The 19,676-nt window shown below is 41.6% G+C and overlaps 1 long non-coding RNA gene across 1 annotated transcript in view; it reads left to right on the forward strand.

The window, feature by feature from the left end:
* Positions 1-3,365: 3,365 nt before the first annotated feature.
* LOC111221966 overlaps positions 3,366-19,676 on the forward strand; it is a 46,374-nt gene continuing 30,063 nt past the window's right edge. Inside the window, exon 1 of the long non-coding RNA XR_002665106.1 lies at positions 3,366-3,642. This is a non-coding gene — a long non-coding RNA (uncharacterized LOC111221966). The remainder of the gene's footprint in view (positions 3,643-19,676) is intronic.

The raw sequence follows: 19,676 nt of genomic DNA on the forward strand, positions 1-19,676 counted from the left end.
TTCAGGAATCAGGGAAGACACTAAGACAGGTGACACATGAGGAAGGGCAAGTGACCTGAAACGAGAGGAGAGTTAACCTTTCAAAATAAAACAGGAAATGACAAGACATGGAGACAGGACAAACCCCAACTTGACCTCACCGCGTGACAACCAGGATCCCCTTCTCTATTGGCGAGTCCTGCCTTTTGGTTGCAAGCGGCAAGAAAATGTCTAAACTGGCCACAGTAAAGACGCTCACCCACTCTCATCCTACACAGTCTCTTGGCTGGAGACAAACAAGCCTGAGCTTCATGGACTCTTCCTCTGAACCTCAAGGCAGCAGGGGATCTCTAGCAACTGTGCTTGGGGATGAAGAGACTCACTTTCTTGTGAGAGCTGGAGGAGGTAATGGACCCCTGCCAGCTCATCATTACCTAGCCCGGTAGGTCAGAGAAGCTAGTTAATCTTTTAACTGTTCAAACAGGATTGATGGAGGCCAACACCCACCAAAAATGTGTTCTTCGTGCCAAGAATGCAGATACAGCTCTCACCTTTGTTATACTTGTTATAAAGAGCTTCTTAACTACCTCAGAGACCTTGGCTAAGAGTGAGCCAAGGTGCAGCTTCAGCTGAGTCTTCAGACTTTGTCTCCTCCTCAGAGGACATATTGGTTGTGGTTAGGAGTGTTCCTTCCACCACCCAATGATATCTCCCGTCCAAATTATCAGTTCTCCTAATGGACTAATCCCTGCTTCCCCTTGCTGGTTGGATGGTTTGCCAGATCCTTCTTAAGGCCAACTGAAATTCCTTCTCCATGGACTCTTTGAATTCTTCCCACACCTGGGTTATAGCATCAACAATTTATACTGTCTTATGCCTGATATGCATTTCTGCCACACTCACACACATCAGGGACTCTTCCTCCTGAGCTTCTGCCACAGCAGATCTTAGTGCTGCATTTGACACCATTGACCATCCCATCCTATTACAGAAACTGGAACATTTAATTGGCATTAAAGGAACTGCACTGAGCTGGTTTAAGTCCTATTTATTGATCAATTTCAGTTTGTGCATGTTAACAATAAATTCTCCATGTACGCAAAAGTTAAACATGGAGTTCCACAAAGTTCTGTGCTTAGACCAATTCAATTCACCTTATATCTGCTTCTTTCAGGCAATATTATCGGGAAATACTTCATAAACTTTCATTGTTATGCAGATGACACTCAATTGTTCTGGTCAGTGACACTTTGTGACACTGATCAGTTGGCTAAACTTGGAAGTGATCAGAAGTTGGCAAGACTCTGAATGTGGGATTTCTTGATCCTACAAGCACTCACTTCACTGAGAGGAAATACTGCAGGATGCACTCTGCAGCAGGAGCATGGCTGCACCCCTTTGTGACCAACAGTGGTCACAGACACACTCCAAGGCCTCAAGTCCGTAGTTTCTCAACATGCTGTCAGCATCTGATAGTAAGACATGTTGCTCTTTGTAGAATTTAGTTCTCCCTATAATGTGAACAAAATGGAATAGGTCTGCGCCTCTGCCTGTGTGAACATGATGCTACAGAACTTGTTCTAATCTGTCAAAGTGACAGACAGCCTTCAGATTATTCCGTCATTTTTAAAAAAAATTCAGTCTGACAGAAAATATTCAGTTTGCTTGATTTCTGCTTGTGGAGCTGTAGAGTCTGGATCTGTGACTATGAACCACCTGCTGCCCCTATGATTCTGCTCAACACCCACTGCTACAACTATTATTATTATTATTAGACAAATTTATCTGGAACTTGCATTGTGAAATTTTGTCTTTCCTCCTGCTCTCTCTCTCACTTAGTGCACTGAGGTAATTTCAGTTATGATGTGGTGCTATATAAATAAAATCAACTTGACTCCTGTAAATGGAGACAACACAACTCCCCACCAGATGTCTCACTGAAGAAAGTAACAGTGTCACTAATGGGGAAGATTAATTTGTCCATTCATCTGCTACCCTCTCCGAACCACCACCCCCACCTCTGAAGGTTAAATGTGTTTCATCTCACAGTCAGATAACAGTAGTGATGGTGGTGAAGGAGACAGTAGCCATGTTTCCATTAACCTTCTTAATGTGCAATTTGAAATTGCGAACTAAAAAACGAGTAATGAAACATGAATTTAAATAAAAACTGTCAACTGTGACAAAAAAACGTATACGCTGAGAGTGTTTTCAGGCTATTCCACAAAACAACATTTTGCTAAAGTGAAATGGAAACACTTTTTCCACATTTAAGTCACATGACATGACTCAGTAGTCACATGACATCCAAAAACATTAAAGACTATTACCTCCCAAAAATCCCTGATGAGATGTCACTGTCAGATATAAGAGTTTGTCTTTCCATTATTACCTGCACCAGACGCTGTTCGATTAAATAAAGCGGCTGCTTTTCAACAATTATCAGATGCTTGAAATCCATCGTCATGTTTAATTGAGCAACATCATGAGAGGAAAAAAAACAGCTTCATTCATCTAACATCACTCAGTGGAAACACAGAACATTCACTATTGTGTATTGTTGACTTTTATAAAAAATCGCCTCTATCTTGTGCAACACTACAAGGGAAAAGCAGCTGGTGTAATTGTTGGTCAGCTACTCTGACGTGTTATTATGGGATTTACATTAACAGAATTCAAGATGCAAAAATATTAGAAAATCATTTGGCTACAACATCGGTCTAAATAATGACTTCAAAAGAAATTATGTGCTATTATAAAAATCAATATTAATAATAATACCTGTCAGATTTTCAAATATGGAAATACAACTGAAGAGAGACAACATTTCAAACCTCGGTTTTCAATTGCCAAATGTAACAAAAGACAATACAAAAAAGATGTTTACTCCACCTTCTCCTGAATTCACAGTTATCCTACATTTGTCCTGCACTTGGAATTAGCTTTTTTTCATGTGGCAAATAGATGGTCTGTCACCTTTGCTCAAGTGTTATGTGAATCTTAGTGAAGAGTCATAAAAGATGAAATGTAAATATAAGCTGGTCGCTCTGAGATCTGTGTGTCTTTCTCATTATGGTCTTCAGTGTGTTTATTTAAATCAGAGCAGGTTGAATGTTTGTCTTGCAGGAACGTCTTGCTCCTCTCTTTTCTTTTGTCTCTCCCTCTCCATGTTTGTTTCTGCTGGTGTTGGCTTTTCAGCTCAGGGAGGGGTTCAGTCCTCTTATCTTATTGGCTCATGCCTCTGCTCTGTCTCTCCGTCACTGTAATGAAAAGGGGGAATTGAGCAGCACTGTGATGTCACCCCCCTGCACCCATTCACTCTTGTCCTCTCCCTGCCTCCTTCTTTCCTCGCTCTCATCTCCTGTGCTCTGTGACTGATGGTGGACGGCTGGTCATGTGATGTTATAATACCCAGGGATTTTCTGCCAGGCATGCTCTGTAGCCTTCTCTCCTCCTTCTATCCATCCCAGTCTGAGGAGTGATTGCCTATTATTGTCCTACATCCAGCAGCTCGCTGGGGGATCTATTGTTAGCCAGTGGTGACATTCACCATGGCTATGACTGTGGGCTGAATGGTTTGTTGGAACCCTGTCATCAGAACACACTGTGGACTACATGGTAACAGACCGCAGAGGGACGTGGCAGCATTTCTACATGTGACTGGTAAGTGACATGCTTGTTGTGTTTGTGTGTGTGTGTGTGTGTGTGTGTGTGTGTGTGTGTGTGTGTGTGTGTGTGTGTGTGTGTGTGTGTGTGTGTGTGTGTGTGTTTGTGTGTGTTGCTGTTGAGCTTATTTAACCATGCCTCCAATCTGTCATTATTTTTAGCAATAAAGGGTACCTTATTGAACATTTCCATTGATAACTACACGGTGTATTCCAATATAATTACAGAATGGTTGCTTCAGTGTGCGTGTGTGTGGTTGTGTGTATGGGGCCAGGAATAAATTAATCTTTTCACGGCTCCCCTCTGTGCTCTAACTGAATAGCTCTGCTTTGACATTGATATTCTATCAAATGATGATTAATGATTATTGATTGTTGATTTGTATGTAGTGCAACTGTCTGTACTGACTTTGTACTGACTGTTTATTCAGTCAGTTTTGTGTGTGTGACATCATAAGTGTTAAAGAGCACCTCCTCTGTTTACATCATAAACACAGAAAGAGGGTGTGTGTGTGTGTGTGTGTGTGTGTGTGGACAGCAGCCAACAGGCCACAGTCAACAGCTGCCACCTGTACTCACTGGCAGCTCGTCTTTCAGTGTCAACATGGCAACAATGTGGGCCAAAGTTATGGACTGAAAGACTGATGTTGCTGATCCTTGTCTGGCTCAGGCATAGATATTGACCGCTACAGCAGCCTCATGTGTCACAGCACAGGCAGGGGGTCCAGCTGTTTCTGCCTCTGGGTGCCAACAACAGGACAGGACGCTGGTCTTACCTGAGACCCAGGGAGCTGGACCAGCTCCCAGAGGCACTGTGAACTGACTGCTGGGCTGCAGGTGTGGACTAGTGTCCTCTATGAGTTCAATGTTGGTTTGAGACTGAAGCTGAACCAAAACACTTCAGAGATCTCAACTTAACAGCAGCTAACTCCTCCCTTCTTCCTCTACTCTAATACAACTGCTCTTATCAAAACTCTTTATAATATCAATACTCATCATTACTATTTATATTTTTAGTATTACTAAATATGGTTTCTGTAGCTGTAATTCTACATGGTAAACTAGGATAAACAGTCACATACAGGTTATATTCAGGCAGTTTATGTTTTAGTTCATAACAATGTGCTGTCAGCCTAAACTTGTAGGAACACAGGTTGTCTACAGATGTATGCTTGTTGAACAGCTGCTTTGATGGATTAGCTTTTTCCTATAAGGTTTCACTGAACTGACAGTGATGAGTACACTTGTTATGAATGTCAGATTAAAGAGTAAACCACCTTTTACCTCTCTCCTGGCCTGCTCTGGTTGTGGAGCACAAGCTTAGCCCCACCCCTGGGCAAACACCGTCACAGAGAGCAGACATGGCTGCAAGCTCCACCGTAAATTACACCAAGACACATTTTCTGATCTGCTCATCTCAATCCTGGTCAAGCAGCTAGAAAAGTGAAACTTGATTCTCAGTTTGTTTGACCATGGGAATAAAGAAAAAAGAGAAAGAACAGGCGGATTTATAAATCCATGAGCTTTTATTTACATCACACTCAGTACTATGTAAACTGTTGTAGCAGGTGTCAGTCTGAGTATCTGTGACTGCGATTCATCTTTTAATGCTACACACATGTTTTTATGTGATTAGACATGTGATAAAGCTGATGTCACTTTAATCAGTCAGTAAAAACAAGCAGCTGCAGCGTCGTCCTGAGACAGACAGTAGCACTAACATTAGTCACTAACAGGAAGAATAAACAAAACATATTTAATGAATGAGAACCTTCATTATACATGGCTGTGACAACAGACAACACCAACACTAAACCTGAGCTACATAACACATCCTGTGTATAATTGACTTCATATGTCGTTCATGACAGAGAAGAACAGACTCACATTCTGAGTGTTTTTGTCACATGACACAAGATTTAAAATACTGTATCTGTTGAATGTGCATGTAATTTCATAATGAATTGACATGAGGGCGCCATGTTTTTGCCTGATAAATTGTTATCAGGCACTTTTATTGCTAGTAGTAGTATAGGAAAAATTTTCTCCAGTATAACATGAAGATGACATCACTGTTCACTATAATATTGACAGCAAAGATTTAAGAGACAGTTGATCCTCTGATACTCTGTCCAGTCAAAACACTTTAATCATGTCCAGGTAAATACATATAAATGTATCAGATTTTAATTTGATTTGTAGTATTCATTTGCAGTGAATCATCTTGTACATTGTAAGCACTGTTACTGTACCTATGAGCAGAGTAAATGTACAGTAGATCTGGACTGGACACTGAAACAGCCCTGACCAAACAAAGGTGAGCAGACAGGGAGAGTCCAGCAGCTTTAAACAGACAGAGATTCTCCACCCCTTTAACCCTTGGTGGACCAGGACATGGCTGCTTTTTTCTGGACTGATGCTTAAAAAGGTTGTCTCTATTTATTTTGCAGCCACAGCAGAATCATAAGTCAGAGAGCGTGTAGGTATATAGACATGCAGATAAACAGACTGGCTCTCCTGTGTCATGTGGCAGAGTGCTGTACTGGATGCCACATGGCAGCATGAAGATAATCCAGGCCAATTCCCTCCAATCCTCAGAGCAGAGCTGATCAGAGGCGAAGCAGGATGAGGAGGCTTTGATTCAGGCTTCCGCTGCACACTGTGATGTATGTACTGTGTGTGTTTGTGTGTGTGTGCTAGTGGTTTGCTATATGAAGCTAAATTTCTGGATTTGTGTTTCTGTGGTAACAACTAGTAGTGAAGTAAACAATGAGAACTTCAGTGAACTTCAGTATAAAGCTGAGAAGTACAGTATATGAGTCAGCAACATCCCACGACTGGATTAGAGAAGACACATCCACAGGACTACAACTCTGTGGTTTTCTTCAGACTACTAGAAAAACATTTCTACAGATTGATCTAAATGATTTACAATAAAACACAAAGTAAATATTAGTTTATTATTTTCCCTCCTCCAGTCAGTTTGATAGAAGCACCTGTCAGAGTGTGTGGATGAATGAGTGTTTCCTGTTGGTGTGATGGATTGACTGTGTTCAGCCTGATGACTCTGATCTGACTGTCTCCTACACCGTCACTACAGCATGAATCACACTCAATCACCTGTTATGTTGTTTGGTATGAGAGGGTGAACACATGATTGTTGCATTGGTACATTCCAGTGATTTTGAAGACAAAGATCAGTTTACTCATCACTGCTCTGCTTTGAACAGCTGTTTAATGTCTTCTGTCTGAGAGAATAACCCTGATATTGACATCCATAGTGATATTATCTAAGCTATGATGTGTGGTTTTACAGGATTGGCTGGTGTTAGTCAGCACCTGAAATCACCTTTAACTGGATAACTGATCTAAGTGCCTCAGTATCAAGATGAGTCAGAGAAAATATTTCCCCATTCAGTGTCAGCTCATCATTCCTGTTCCCTGTTGTTTCCTGATACCTGTGTTTCCCTGTTTCTCTGCCTGTCGGCCATCTTGTGCTCACATCTGACTGTAAGCCTGTTTTTATCTATTAACATCAGTGTGTATGTGTCCCTGCCAGAGTAAAGGCTGTTAACACCCGCTCTCCTTACACTGTTTCCAGGGGAAGAGTTTGCCTTGGATTAAGTACACACTTAATCCGTATGTTGAATGAGTGTGTGTTTGTGTGCATGCATGTGTCTGTCTGTCATTACCAGTCACAGAATGAATCAGTTTATATGAACGTCCTGATTTAAAGTCAGATCCTTAGAAGGTATGTTCGGTTTTTAATTTGCTAATGGCTGCCATGAGAATGAAAAGGTTAAAGGTTAAAGGTGTGTGTGTCAGAGAGTGAGCACCTGCCCGCTCTCTGACACACACACACACACACACACACACACACACACACACACACACACACACACACACACACACACACACACACACACACCCACACACACACACACACACACACACACACACACACACACACACACACACACACACACACAGCCATGTTAAGATTCCAAACTGTAGGGAGCAAAAGGTGCTCAGTTCAAAGGGAACTGTGAACTGAGCAGGGAAGAACTGAACAACAGTTCATCAGTTCACTGGAAGTTGACAAGAAGATTACCCATCAGTCATTGCGCCTTGCTGGTGCGCCAAAAACGACAATGGACAACATCTTGTAAATCAATCAAATCACATGTATTCACAAGTTACATACATTTAAACAGAATAAGTTTTGTAATGGTATCAGATTTTGTTTCAATATATATTCAGTATTTTATTTCAGTAGTTAAAAATGTCCACAGTAGCAGCAACATGTATTGAGGTGTTTATATTACCAGGGTGACGCACAGAGGAAGTAGGATGTCTGCGTTGGTGACGATGCTGGGTGTTCTGAATGAAGGAATTTTGTCAAGGGAAGTTCCCTTAGCTGATATTCCCTGGGCAGGGAGTAGGGAGTACTGTTTATGTACTCTGTGGATCAGAACGCAACCTAAGAAGTAGGGACAAAGGCTGTGTGGGGGAGGGGTGGAGGAAGAGACATTAAGGAGAGAGAGCTTGTTAGGGTGAATGGGATGAGACATACAGGATGGAGAGTGTGCTGGTCTCATGTAGGGTGATTTGGTGCCCTCTTGTGGACATGCTGAAATAGCAGATATGTTAGTTGAATGGTGGATCAAGCATGCAGTTCATCACTTCTCTGTCCTTGGTGGATATGGATCGCATATGTCTGTGAGTGCTGCAGTATTTTGTTTGTGTTATAAGTGTTGAATTGTTTAGCATCAAATTCATGCTGTTTTTGGTTGTTTTATGGAGAAATCTTGGATGGTTTAATTAAGCTAGTAAAGAGTTGATTAGCTAAATGGCTAACACCACATAAGCTAGGCTACAGTGTTTTAGGCTACTGTATATATTTGCTTCGTTTAATTTGATTTATTTGAAGTATTGTATAGAATAATTTACACAAGGCTACATTCAATGTTTTAAATGTAATATTTCTGCTTTGTGTTCTGTTTCAGTTTTACAGTTTGTTCTATGAGACTAAAGGACTTTCAGTAAAGTACGGAAACCCATCACATCCTTTGGTCTTTATTGGACTCTGTTATCTATCTGTCTAGTCTGATACTGGAATGTTAGCTGAGGACAGAATAGAGAGAGTGATGTCAGGAAAAGATAAAGAGCCAGAGGATAGAGACAGTTCACAGCCCGGTTTAGCCTAAGGCTACAGGTAGACTTGTTTCTGTATCTGTTCCAGTTCCATCTGGTTCCACTGGTGTAGGAAGTTATTTTTAACTCAGTACTTCAGCACTTATAAGAATAATATGACTGATTGTCCAGCTGGTGCTAGGGTGGTGCTGTATTTCCTACAGGAATGTTCACATTGTCTCAACAGTGTGTCAGTGTTAAGGAACAGGAGACCATGATGATGTGTTTCCTGTGTATAACACAGTAAAGAACAGTGAGTAGAGTTTACAGGGGAGTGGCTTTGTTAGATGTGTCACTGTGAAGGAGAACATCAACGCGACTGTTTTCCAGTGTCACCACATCTCCACTTCATCTCCAACAGGTTGAAGCCTTTATAGATAATTGAGGTTAGTCTGGTTTTCAGACCTTAAACCTGATGTTTGTTGATGAGAACAGCAGGTTTTTACTGTGGAAATCAAGACAACAGAAGGTGTTCCTCCAGGTTGTGATCCGAGCTCACACTCTGTCACACACACACACACACACACACACACACACACACACACACACACACACACACACACACACACACACACACACACACACACACAGTACAAATAAAAGTATTAAAAGGTGCAGTCAGTGTCTGTGTAATAAACTCCGTCTCCTTCATACCTGCTCAGGTACAAACATAATGCTAACCCCTGCCCAAAGGCAAAATCTATAATTCATATCATACCTACATAATAGATTATAATACATGCATGATGCATCAGGGTTAGCGTGTGTGTGTGTGTGTGTGTGTGTGTGTGTGTGTGTGTGTGTGTGTGTGTGTGTGTGTGTGTGTGTGTGTGTGCTGTCAGTGCACTGTTTTTAAAACAGTGACTTTATACCTGCAGTTATGGATCAATTAAATCAAATAATCAGAATTAAAATTCACTTCACTGTGCATTCATATACAAAACAAATAATAATTAATAATCAGTCATTTCCCACAGGAGTGTTATGAGACTGACAGACTGATGTGACTGCAGGTCTTCAGCTAACACATACAGCCATTACTGATACTGGGAGGCATAACACTAAGAGACAAAGACCATTAATGAGTCCCTGAGGAGAGGGAGGGGAAGAGGGAGGGTCGGTGTCAACTTCTTCTCATTAATTATTCACACATGAACGTCACTGAATGTCTCTGTCAGGGTAAAGTCTACAAGACTCAGGAATGAAAGTCAGACGCACATCTTCCACCTGAACACCACCACCAACCCCACCAACAACACCATCAACACCACCACCACCACCACCACCACCACCAACAAAACCAACACCAACAACAAAAACAACAACACCACCACCAAAACAACAACACCAACAAAAACACCCCCACTAACAACACCACCAACAACACGACCACCAAGAACAACAACACTACCCCACCATACCAACACCATCACCACCAAAAACAAAAACACCACCACCAACACCATACCACTACCAACAACACCAACACCATACCACCAACAACAACGCCACCACCAACAACACCACCACCAACACCATACCACCAACACAGACCACTAACACCATACCAACACCACACCGCAATCAAGAACACCACCAACACCACCAACACCATACCACCACCAACAACAGACCACCAACACCATACCACCAACACCACTAACACCCACACCAAGAACTACAACAACACCACCACCAACAACAACAGACCACCACCAACACCACCAACACCAGACCACCAACACCATACCACCACCAACACCACACCACCACAACCATCAAGAACACCACAAACAACAGACCACCAACACCCCCACCCCCACTTGGAGTGGGGGTGGGGGTGTATGAATGTATGACTTTACCCAAATAATTATTCAGGCTGCGTTTAACAAGTGCATCATTACACCTCACACATACTCACACACTAACAGATCAACAAATCCCCTGAAACACGGGTCATCCAGACACCGTAACTCTCTGAGTTTGATTTCAACAGAGCCATCAGTGTTTACCGACATAAAGCAAGTCAGCGCTTAAAGCAGCAACCATCAGGTCAAGCCACCCATACAACATTCCACACAAATCTCTGCTGAGAATAGGTTCTATTGAAAATCAGAATCTAACTCAGGCAGTGAAACGTGGTAGGCACAATCTTTCCTGTAGACTCGCTGTTATAAAATTAACAAAACTATTAGTGACATAAGCAGTGAGCTATCATAACAGGCTTACCAAACAAATATAAGTGTCCCACAACCAACACAGCATTAAAACATGAACAAAATCAAATCCTACGTTAACTCAGTACAATTGAAGTCATGGGTTTGCTAATGACTTGAATCTCCTCAGAAGAAGATCCTTCTACTCTTGTTTAAACTTTCTGCTCAGGTCATTCTTTAAGGCCAGCTTGATCAGGTTAGCTTTTCATCTGTGTATAATGCTGCATCTGTATCAGAAAATACATTCTTCACTGTGGAGAACGAATTCTTACACATAGCAGCCCAGAACCCAATGTAAGTGCATGTTTGAATGGCGTAAGATCCACAAGCATGGGATCGAAAACACTGGAGTAACTGGAGACAAACTGGCCTAAAGTTATTTTCCGTCTTGGTTGAATCCAGTAATGGTTTCATTTTCCCAGCACCCAAAAAAGTCCCACTGCCAGGGTCTAGTGCACTAAAGGCTTGTGATTGTGTTAGCTGAAACGCATTCTGTTCTGTCCAAAAACAGATAATACCAAAAAACAGCCTTTTGCTCTCCTGTTCAATGTTCTGCTCTTGCTGGCCCAGAGTCTCTTCCACCATCCAGTGTTGCAGTGACTTCGGCGCCTGGTGCTATCGTTTTGGAGAAGCAACACAACCTGACAATCACATAAACTGGCTGTCCACAGTTTTGCATGATAGATATCAATACATGTACATGTAAATAATGTAGATTCTGACTTGAGGAAAGTTGCGTGTGTGATTCCATAAGGTTCAGTTTTGGGACCTAAATAGTTAATATTGAACATAAATGATGTTTGTAAAGTCTCTGAATTATTTAAATTTGTTTTAAGATGTAAGGAAACACAAACATACTTTTCATGCTGCAGAGAAAGCTATGAGAATCATCAATCAATCAGATTATTAAGAACCAACTAATCCATTATTTATTCATTCATGTGCTTTAAATTGTAATGATCTGGTCGACTTTAAGACTGCACAGGCAGATCTAACACAGGACCAGATGGACAGGAGGTGACAAAAGGAGAGGGAGGAATGTCAAACCAAACCCTACTACCAGCCAAGCTGTTGCCCAAAATAAAGTGTACACCTTCAATAGGCAACGCTGGCCATACACTATCCGCCACCAGTATCTGTTTCCGCAGACAAAGGCAAAACAGAATCAACAATATAGGAATCATAGGCCCCCGTATTCCTCAAAACAGGGACTTCCACATCACTTTCCACGAGAGACACAGAGCCACCTCGAATGAAAGGAGCATAAGCTACCCAAACATCTGGTTCACAAGAGTTGGAGATAAGGGCGTCAGAATCACAGTCTTTAACAGGCGCAGCAAATGCGGCAGGCTTAACATCCGTTTTCACACCCTTGGTTTTAAGCCTTCAATACAGCACAATCTGCCTTCCAATGGCCTTTCTCATGACAATAATTGCACACATCACCAGTGTCAATACTGCCACTTGCCTTAAATTCAGGTTTCGACCAATCAGCTTTCCCTGGATGCTGCATATCAAATGAAACATCAGAACCATTTCCAAGCCTGGTGAAAGCATTGTGACGCAGAGCGCTCTCTAACACTGGTCTTGGGGAGCAACACATACTCCTCAGCCGACACAGCCACCTTAGCAACAGATGTGAGTTTTTGCTCCATAACATGTGTTACAACACTTTCTAGGAGACAATTCTTAAACTGTTCCAAAATCATCAAGTCACATAGGCCAACAAAAATCGTGAAATCAAGCGCAGCTAACCATTGTTTAAAAAGCATTGACAAATCCCTGGCAAACTTCATATATGTTTGACCAGTCTTTCTGTCCCAGGATCTGAAATGCTGGGGATAAGGCACAATCTCATATGTATTAAACACAACAGATTTCATTTTAGCATAGCTGGAGCTATCCTCAAGGCTCAAAGATAAATAAGCTTCCTGCGCTTTCCCTGTGAGCACACACTGGAGCAAAAGAGTTTCAGTCTGCCAGGACTACCAGGCCAACTCCTAGCATTGGTTACCCACTCAAACATGAAGAAAAAGGTATCCGGATCCCTTTCATTTAACTGAGGCAATAAACACAAATTATTAACATCAAAGTGACCTTCAGCAGACTTGGACACCTGTCCAACCTGAACCTCACCAGACAACATGCCATCTCTAATCAAAAACGAACAATATGCTTCCAAATCCAATTTTGCCTTCTCAGACTGCTGGCAGATTCTCTCCACCTCAAGTTGTTTATTAACTTTATTAACTTCTTTCATGTTCTATCTGCAACATCAAAATCTCTTTTTGCTGTTCAAAAGTTAACCCTTGCTTCCAAAAAGGTAAAGCAGTGGGGGAACGGAGAATCCTCCCCTTTAACTTTAGCCATTAATCCAACCTCAATTAACTTTGATTTTATTGATGTTTTAATATTCTGTATAAGACGCCGGTCTCCTTCAAACTCTACTGAATTATGCTCAGCAATTCCGAGCAACTGCTCCCCGGAGCAAGAATCCAGGGCCTCCTGAGACGGAGCAGCCAGGAACGCCTCAATTTCAGACATTAAAAATAGTTAGACCGAAAAATCAAATATTTACACACAAGCGAGACAAGCACAACGAGGTTTACCTATGCGCACAAAGAGGTCAGGTGAGAGTTTTCCTGCTATCTAACATGCAACCCAGTTTACTAAGCTCCCACCTATTCTTCATGGAGCTACCTGTGGTGGGTATTTATGCACTGCTCTGCTGGTTCGACAGAGCGACAAGCGAACTAGCAACTCTCAGGAAACCACGGACATGCTCCCAAGCAAAGCTTCATCCATGTTTGCCACGACACTACAAAATAAGCTCAACAAACCCAAAGGGGAACGCCGCAACAACATACAAGGGAAAACCCTTCACCACCTCATACCAATTACACACAGGACAACGCACGAGTGTTATCTGAGCCATCTGATACCAGCACAAAAACAACTGGCTACCAAAACATAAATCTCTCCACCCAAACAAAAAATAGTCATGCAACTCACCCCACAACTCCAAATGTGTGTCATTCCCTCCGATCAAATGCTCGCTTGCAGGACAAGCCAAAAGTTTACCCGCACAGGTAAAAAAAGGAACAAAGGATTCGGGCAAATTTGGGAATGGATATGACAGATGACAGTTATTATAATATGTATTATAAAAATGAATAAACTAAAGAGACAAATACAAATATGGAGTGTGACAGTCAATAATATCAGTAATGTGAATCTGCAAGTGTGAATGTAGTGAATTGTATGATGTAAAGCAAAACAAAAGCCCAACAAAAGAAACCGTGTTGACGCTCGCAGCGATGAGTCCAGGTGAGAGAGAGGGAAGAGCGATGTGAACCCGTATCTATGTGCCTTGGGAGCGTGCAGCCCAGGTTCACCAGATCTGGCTGCAGTGATCACCTTCCACTTACCTTCCAAGACACAACAGCCCAGTAACTGCCCACAACAACTAGACTCAAGCAGGGGCCATCATAGTATAAAGCAGTCTCCCAAACTGTTTTCAGAGGCTGTTTAAAATCAGAGAGAGCCCGTATGAACTGAGGGGAATAAGTACATTAAAAAAAGACAAGGGTAAGGAGAAATATGAAAAGAAGATGCGTACCTGTCAAAGGGGTAAACCTGTAGATGAGTTGTGATAATGAATGAAGAACATGTACTTCACATGGTGAATTAAAAAAAAATATATAAAACTGAGATGTAGCAGTGGAAGTCTTTTTTTTATTTTATTTACATTTTATTATTTTCTTTTCTTTTGGTCTCAGTATGTTTGACTTGCTGGAACTCCTAGTCTTGCTTCTTATTCAGTTTTTGTTTGTAAATAGTATGGTGTTTAATTTCAGTGGTAAAAAGTTTCTTTCTATTTTTGTTTGTTTTGTTCTGTTTTTGGTCCTATTTTCACTGACTATACCCTAGCCTGTAGTGAGGGAGTTGCCGTTCTATGTAACATTATGTAGAGAGGGTAGCTGTAATAAGCTATAGCTTCAGCCTACATCTTTTCAGCCAATATTGGCATGTTTTAGTTCTATGTTTATTTACTATGTAGAAATAGTAACAAGGACTGAAATAAAATTTAATTGAACTGAAAAATTTAATTGAACTGAACAAATTCTTTGTCAGATCTCAAATTTTCCAGGCAAACAGGTACTGAGCTGAAAAGCAGTGATGAGGTCAGTGTGTTCAGCTTGCAGCATCTTGTTTGGTGGGTCCATCAGCCCCAAAACTTTGTGCATCACACAGGCATGGAACTTGAAAGTGAAGTGAAGTCCAACAGCCTCAATTTTCACATCAGCACTTGTTCTTGTGGTTCCGATGTCTGTCATAAACTCCACAAGTGTTGTGTCCAAGTCCACCATTGTTCCAGCAGTCTTTTCTCCTTTGTACTGCACAGCTACAGTAAGGTCTCTCAGGAATTTATATAGAGAACTGCAGATGTCAAAAAAGTCTCCAACTGCTCTCTCCGATGAAATAGCATAGACAATCACTGGGTGGAACTGATGATTCAAACAATGAAGAAGCATTAGTATACATCCGTCCTTCCCAGACATCACACTGGATAGATCATAACACTGACTTAGTATTTTGCTTGAGTGTCGAGACCAACATTTGACAGTTCTTAAAGCACTAAATCAGTGTGTGACAGGGCATCTCACTTCTCCGTGGTCAACCTTGACAGCAGTCAATCTTCACTGTGCATTTCTGGTCCACACAACAAATGACAATAGAGACATTCTCCTGGCCAGTGGGATCCCTTGTTCCATCCATCTTAATTGTAAACCATGACTCTTTGACATCCTTTACAATTTCCTCTGTTATGATCATACTCATCAGTTCAATTATGTGGTTTTGTATGTCATGTGAACTGTATGTAGCATGTTTTGGAATAGTACTATAATCCCACTGGAGCTCTTTGTTCTGTCTCAAGGTGTAATCAAACGGACAGAAAAAGTCCACCTCCCACTTAATCTTGGTTATCAACTTCATCAATTGATTCCTTCAATGGCAATTCGTGTGAAACAAGGAATTTAATTACCTTACAATTGCAGAGACATACAGGCGGTTTCGAGAAAGCTGGTCATAATTAACCAGCATTGAAATTTCATTGCCTGCAGATGCAAACTTCTCTCTTTCCAAAAAGCCACACATGTTTAATGCTCTTTACTGTGAGCATGTCTGCTAAACCCCTTTGCCTTGTCTACAGCCTGAAGTTGTAAACCCAGAATCACTCCCTCAATATTTGTGGCAGGGAAAGCAAAATGCAGCATCTGCTTGAACAGAATACTTGAGCCAGTCTCTTCCTCTGTACCAAGTGGCTAAAAATTATATTAGCAATCATTTTTGTACTGCTGTTTTTTTTGTGAATTTCTTAAGAAATGGCTTAGCTGGTTACTCATATGCCAAGGTCACCCGGGTTAATGCTCATGTTACCAGTAGTAGGCTTAGCAGGACTGTCAGTGAGTGACTGCTCCCCCAACGTCATTGTTTCTGGCTTGCCTGTGTTTTCTTGAGTGCCTAGCTGGTCAGGGCTGGTCTATCGTGTCCTCTATTGTGTTTTTTTACTTATTCCATTTTTAGATGTCCATTTTGTTTTGCTAAAAGCTTGAAACACACATGTACAATGCAACATAACATGCTTACGTCACTCACTCAAACAACCCATCAAGTCCATGTGCATGGATTTGAAAATGAAGGCAATAAAGTGATTTTGATGTTAGCAAATTATAGTGGGATAAAATATGTATATATATTTTAAAATGAAATGATATGATCCAAATTAGCTCTTAATCTTTACTGAGGGGGCGGGGTAGACATTCTGAGGGGGCAACGCCCCCTCACACCTCCCAGTGGCGTTGGTGCTGGTTGTGTCTCAGGTTGTGTTTCTTTTTTTAAGTTATTTTTTGGCGTTTTTTGCTTTTATTGGGATGGCACAGTGAGAGAGAGACGGGAAAGTAGGCAGAGAGAGAGAGGATGACATGCAGCAAATGGCCGCAGGTCGAACTCGAACCCACGGCCGCAAAGTGGGAAGTGAACTGAAAAGGGAGCTATTTAAAAGTGATGAACTGTTTGGGTCGTCCCTCCACCAGCTTCTGACATCATCAGCCTCCTCAGTTTATCTGTTCAGCACTGACACCAGCAGTTTGCAGACACAGTAACATTCAGCTGCTGACAAAGGTCTGAGGACAAACACTCACTCCATCAGTTCACAATGAGGAAGTTTTCACAGTTCATTATGTGGCTCAGTTGACCAGCACCAGCTCCATGTGCATAAACATGGACCCAGACCTAACATGACCACACATGATGTCACATGAAATTATTTATTGATTATTCTAAATATATTTCTAAAGAAAAAAAACACTGTGTAGAGTAGATCTTTTACATTTTTCCTTTTATACTTCATACTTACACTTTGTTGGTTTGTCCTCTGGCACCTGTGATGACTTTGTTTGACTCTGTCTCCATAAACCATCACACACACAGAAATGAATCTGTTGTATGATGTGACAACACTGTGGTTCATTTAGTTAAGGAACAAAAACAACTTGGTTTAGGTTAAAGTGAGTATGTATGGCACTAAGGTTAGGAGACCTTCATCGTCATAGTTTCACTGACTGCTGTGGTGGCACTTAGCAGTGCGTGTGTGTGTTTGTGTATGTGTGTGTGTATGCATGGTCTCTCTTCTAATGTTCCACTCATCATTTTAATGGAACCAGGCGTGTAAAGTTACAGCTGTCTATGATATTGTATTGATGTGTGATATATGTTGTAAGATAGAAGAGAAAATTTGGAAACTCTCAGTGTGGACAGAACTGATCTCTGCACAGTTTGAACAGCTGCTGAAACAAACTGTAGGACCAGAGTTTTTTACTCAACTGAGCAAGAGGAAAAGTCGGAAACTCCATCACTCGTTCTTTACATGCAACAGTACAACTGTGCTGAATGGACTGCAGTGTAAAAACACAAAGCTACTGTTGTAAGAGGTGTTGTTAAATGAATAAAACTGTGTTTATGCAAATGGGAATGTTGACTTTCATTGTCTTTTTAAAAAGATGCATATTAAATTTAAAGTATATTTTTTTGGGCTTTTTATGCCTTTATGGATAGTATAGTAGAGAGAGACAGGAAATGGGGAGGCAGAGAGAGGGGGAATGACATGCAGTAAAGGGCCGTCCAATGCGAGAGTCGAACCGGGGCCAACTCCAGCGAGGACTGTAGCCTATACATATGGGGCGCCTGCTCAACCCACTGCGCCACTCAATACCTGCCAAAAAAAGATGCATATTAAATTTAATCTGGCCTGTATTTGTAAAGTTATTTTCCTGTGGACCAAAGAACAAAGCAAATGGTCAACCAAAGAAACATTAACGCCTTCAGGCTCCAAGAGAGGTGATACAAAAAACCATGCACAGTTTGAAAAGTTGAGACCAAAACAAGTTGAGGATCCCTGAAATGTTGTAGCCCTGTCTGTTCCCACAGTGTGAGACATTTCTGTTCTGACTGAGGTGGAGCCTCCAGCTCAGGGAACAGCTCTCACAGCAAATTATGATGGAACACATTGATTATAGAGTGGAGGAACATGCAGGAGCTATTCTGGGACTGCACTGCACACATGCACACACACACAAACAGATGATTACTATGATTATTTTGTGTTGGTAACAGAATCTCCTGCAAAATAAACTCATAAACTCATTATTATCTGTCTATGAGTGTGTGTGTGTGTGTGTGTGTGTGTGTGTGTGTGTGTGTGTGTGTGTGTGCGAGGTGCACAAATCAATAATTTATATTTGCATTGGTTCAAGTGATCAAGTGACAAGTGTTAAATGATGAACCAACACCACTGTCCCCTTAGGTCTCTTCTGGTTTTATAATCCACTGGTTAGTTACTAATTAGTTCAGTCTGACCACTGTGACTAACCTCAGTCCTCTACCTGACAGGTATATGAGACTGACCTTCATCATCTGGACACAAACATGTGTCCTCTGTATCTATATTACAACTGTTAAGGATTTTCAGCTACTCTCAAGTAAAGAAATATTCCCAGACAGGCAATCATCAATCCCATCATTACCCTCTCTCATGATCAAAAACCCCAAGAGCAGCGTCCATGTGAGGTGGTTTGGACCAGAGGATGAACTCTGTGGAGTTTTTCTGGGAAGAAAACTGGGGCAGACCCAGAACATGCTGGAGGGATTATTTATCAGGTCTGGGAGGGACTCCTCCCCCAGGAGGAGCTGGATCATGCCTTGCCTTGCCTGCTGCCACCATGGATGAGTGAATATAGCTGCCATCAACAAGTTGTGATGATTGTCACTATGTTCACTCAGATGCAAATTAATTCTTTCAGCAACACGTGTGGGTTTATCTTCTTTGGGAAGTTGTAGTGCTGCCCTCCCTGGAGGCCCTCTCAGCCACCTTGGCCTCTCTGTTGTTGCTTGGTTCTGTCTCCATTGCAACACACTCTCCTCCTAGCTATTCTTTTTTATATTTAAGTAAATGTATCTTTTTTTTTTAAGTATATTTTTTGGGCTTTTGTGCCTTCATTGGACAGGATAGTATAGAGAGACAGGAAATGGGGAGGCAGAGAGAGGGGGATTAACATGCAGT

Source organism: Seriola dumerili, unplaced genomic scaffold (genome assembly GCF_002260705.1).
Source record: "Seriola dumerili isolate Sdu_G_001 unplaced genomic scaffold, Sdu_1.0 BDQW01000088.1, whole genome shotgun sequence".
Classification (NCBI taxonomy): domain Eukaryota; kingdom Metazoa; phylum Chordata; class Actinopteri; order Carangiformes; family Carangidae; genus Seriola; species Seriola dumerili.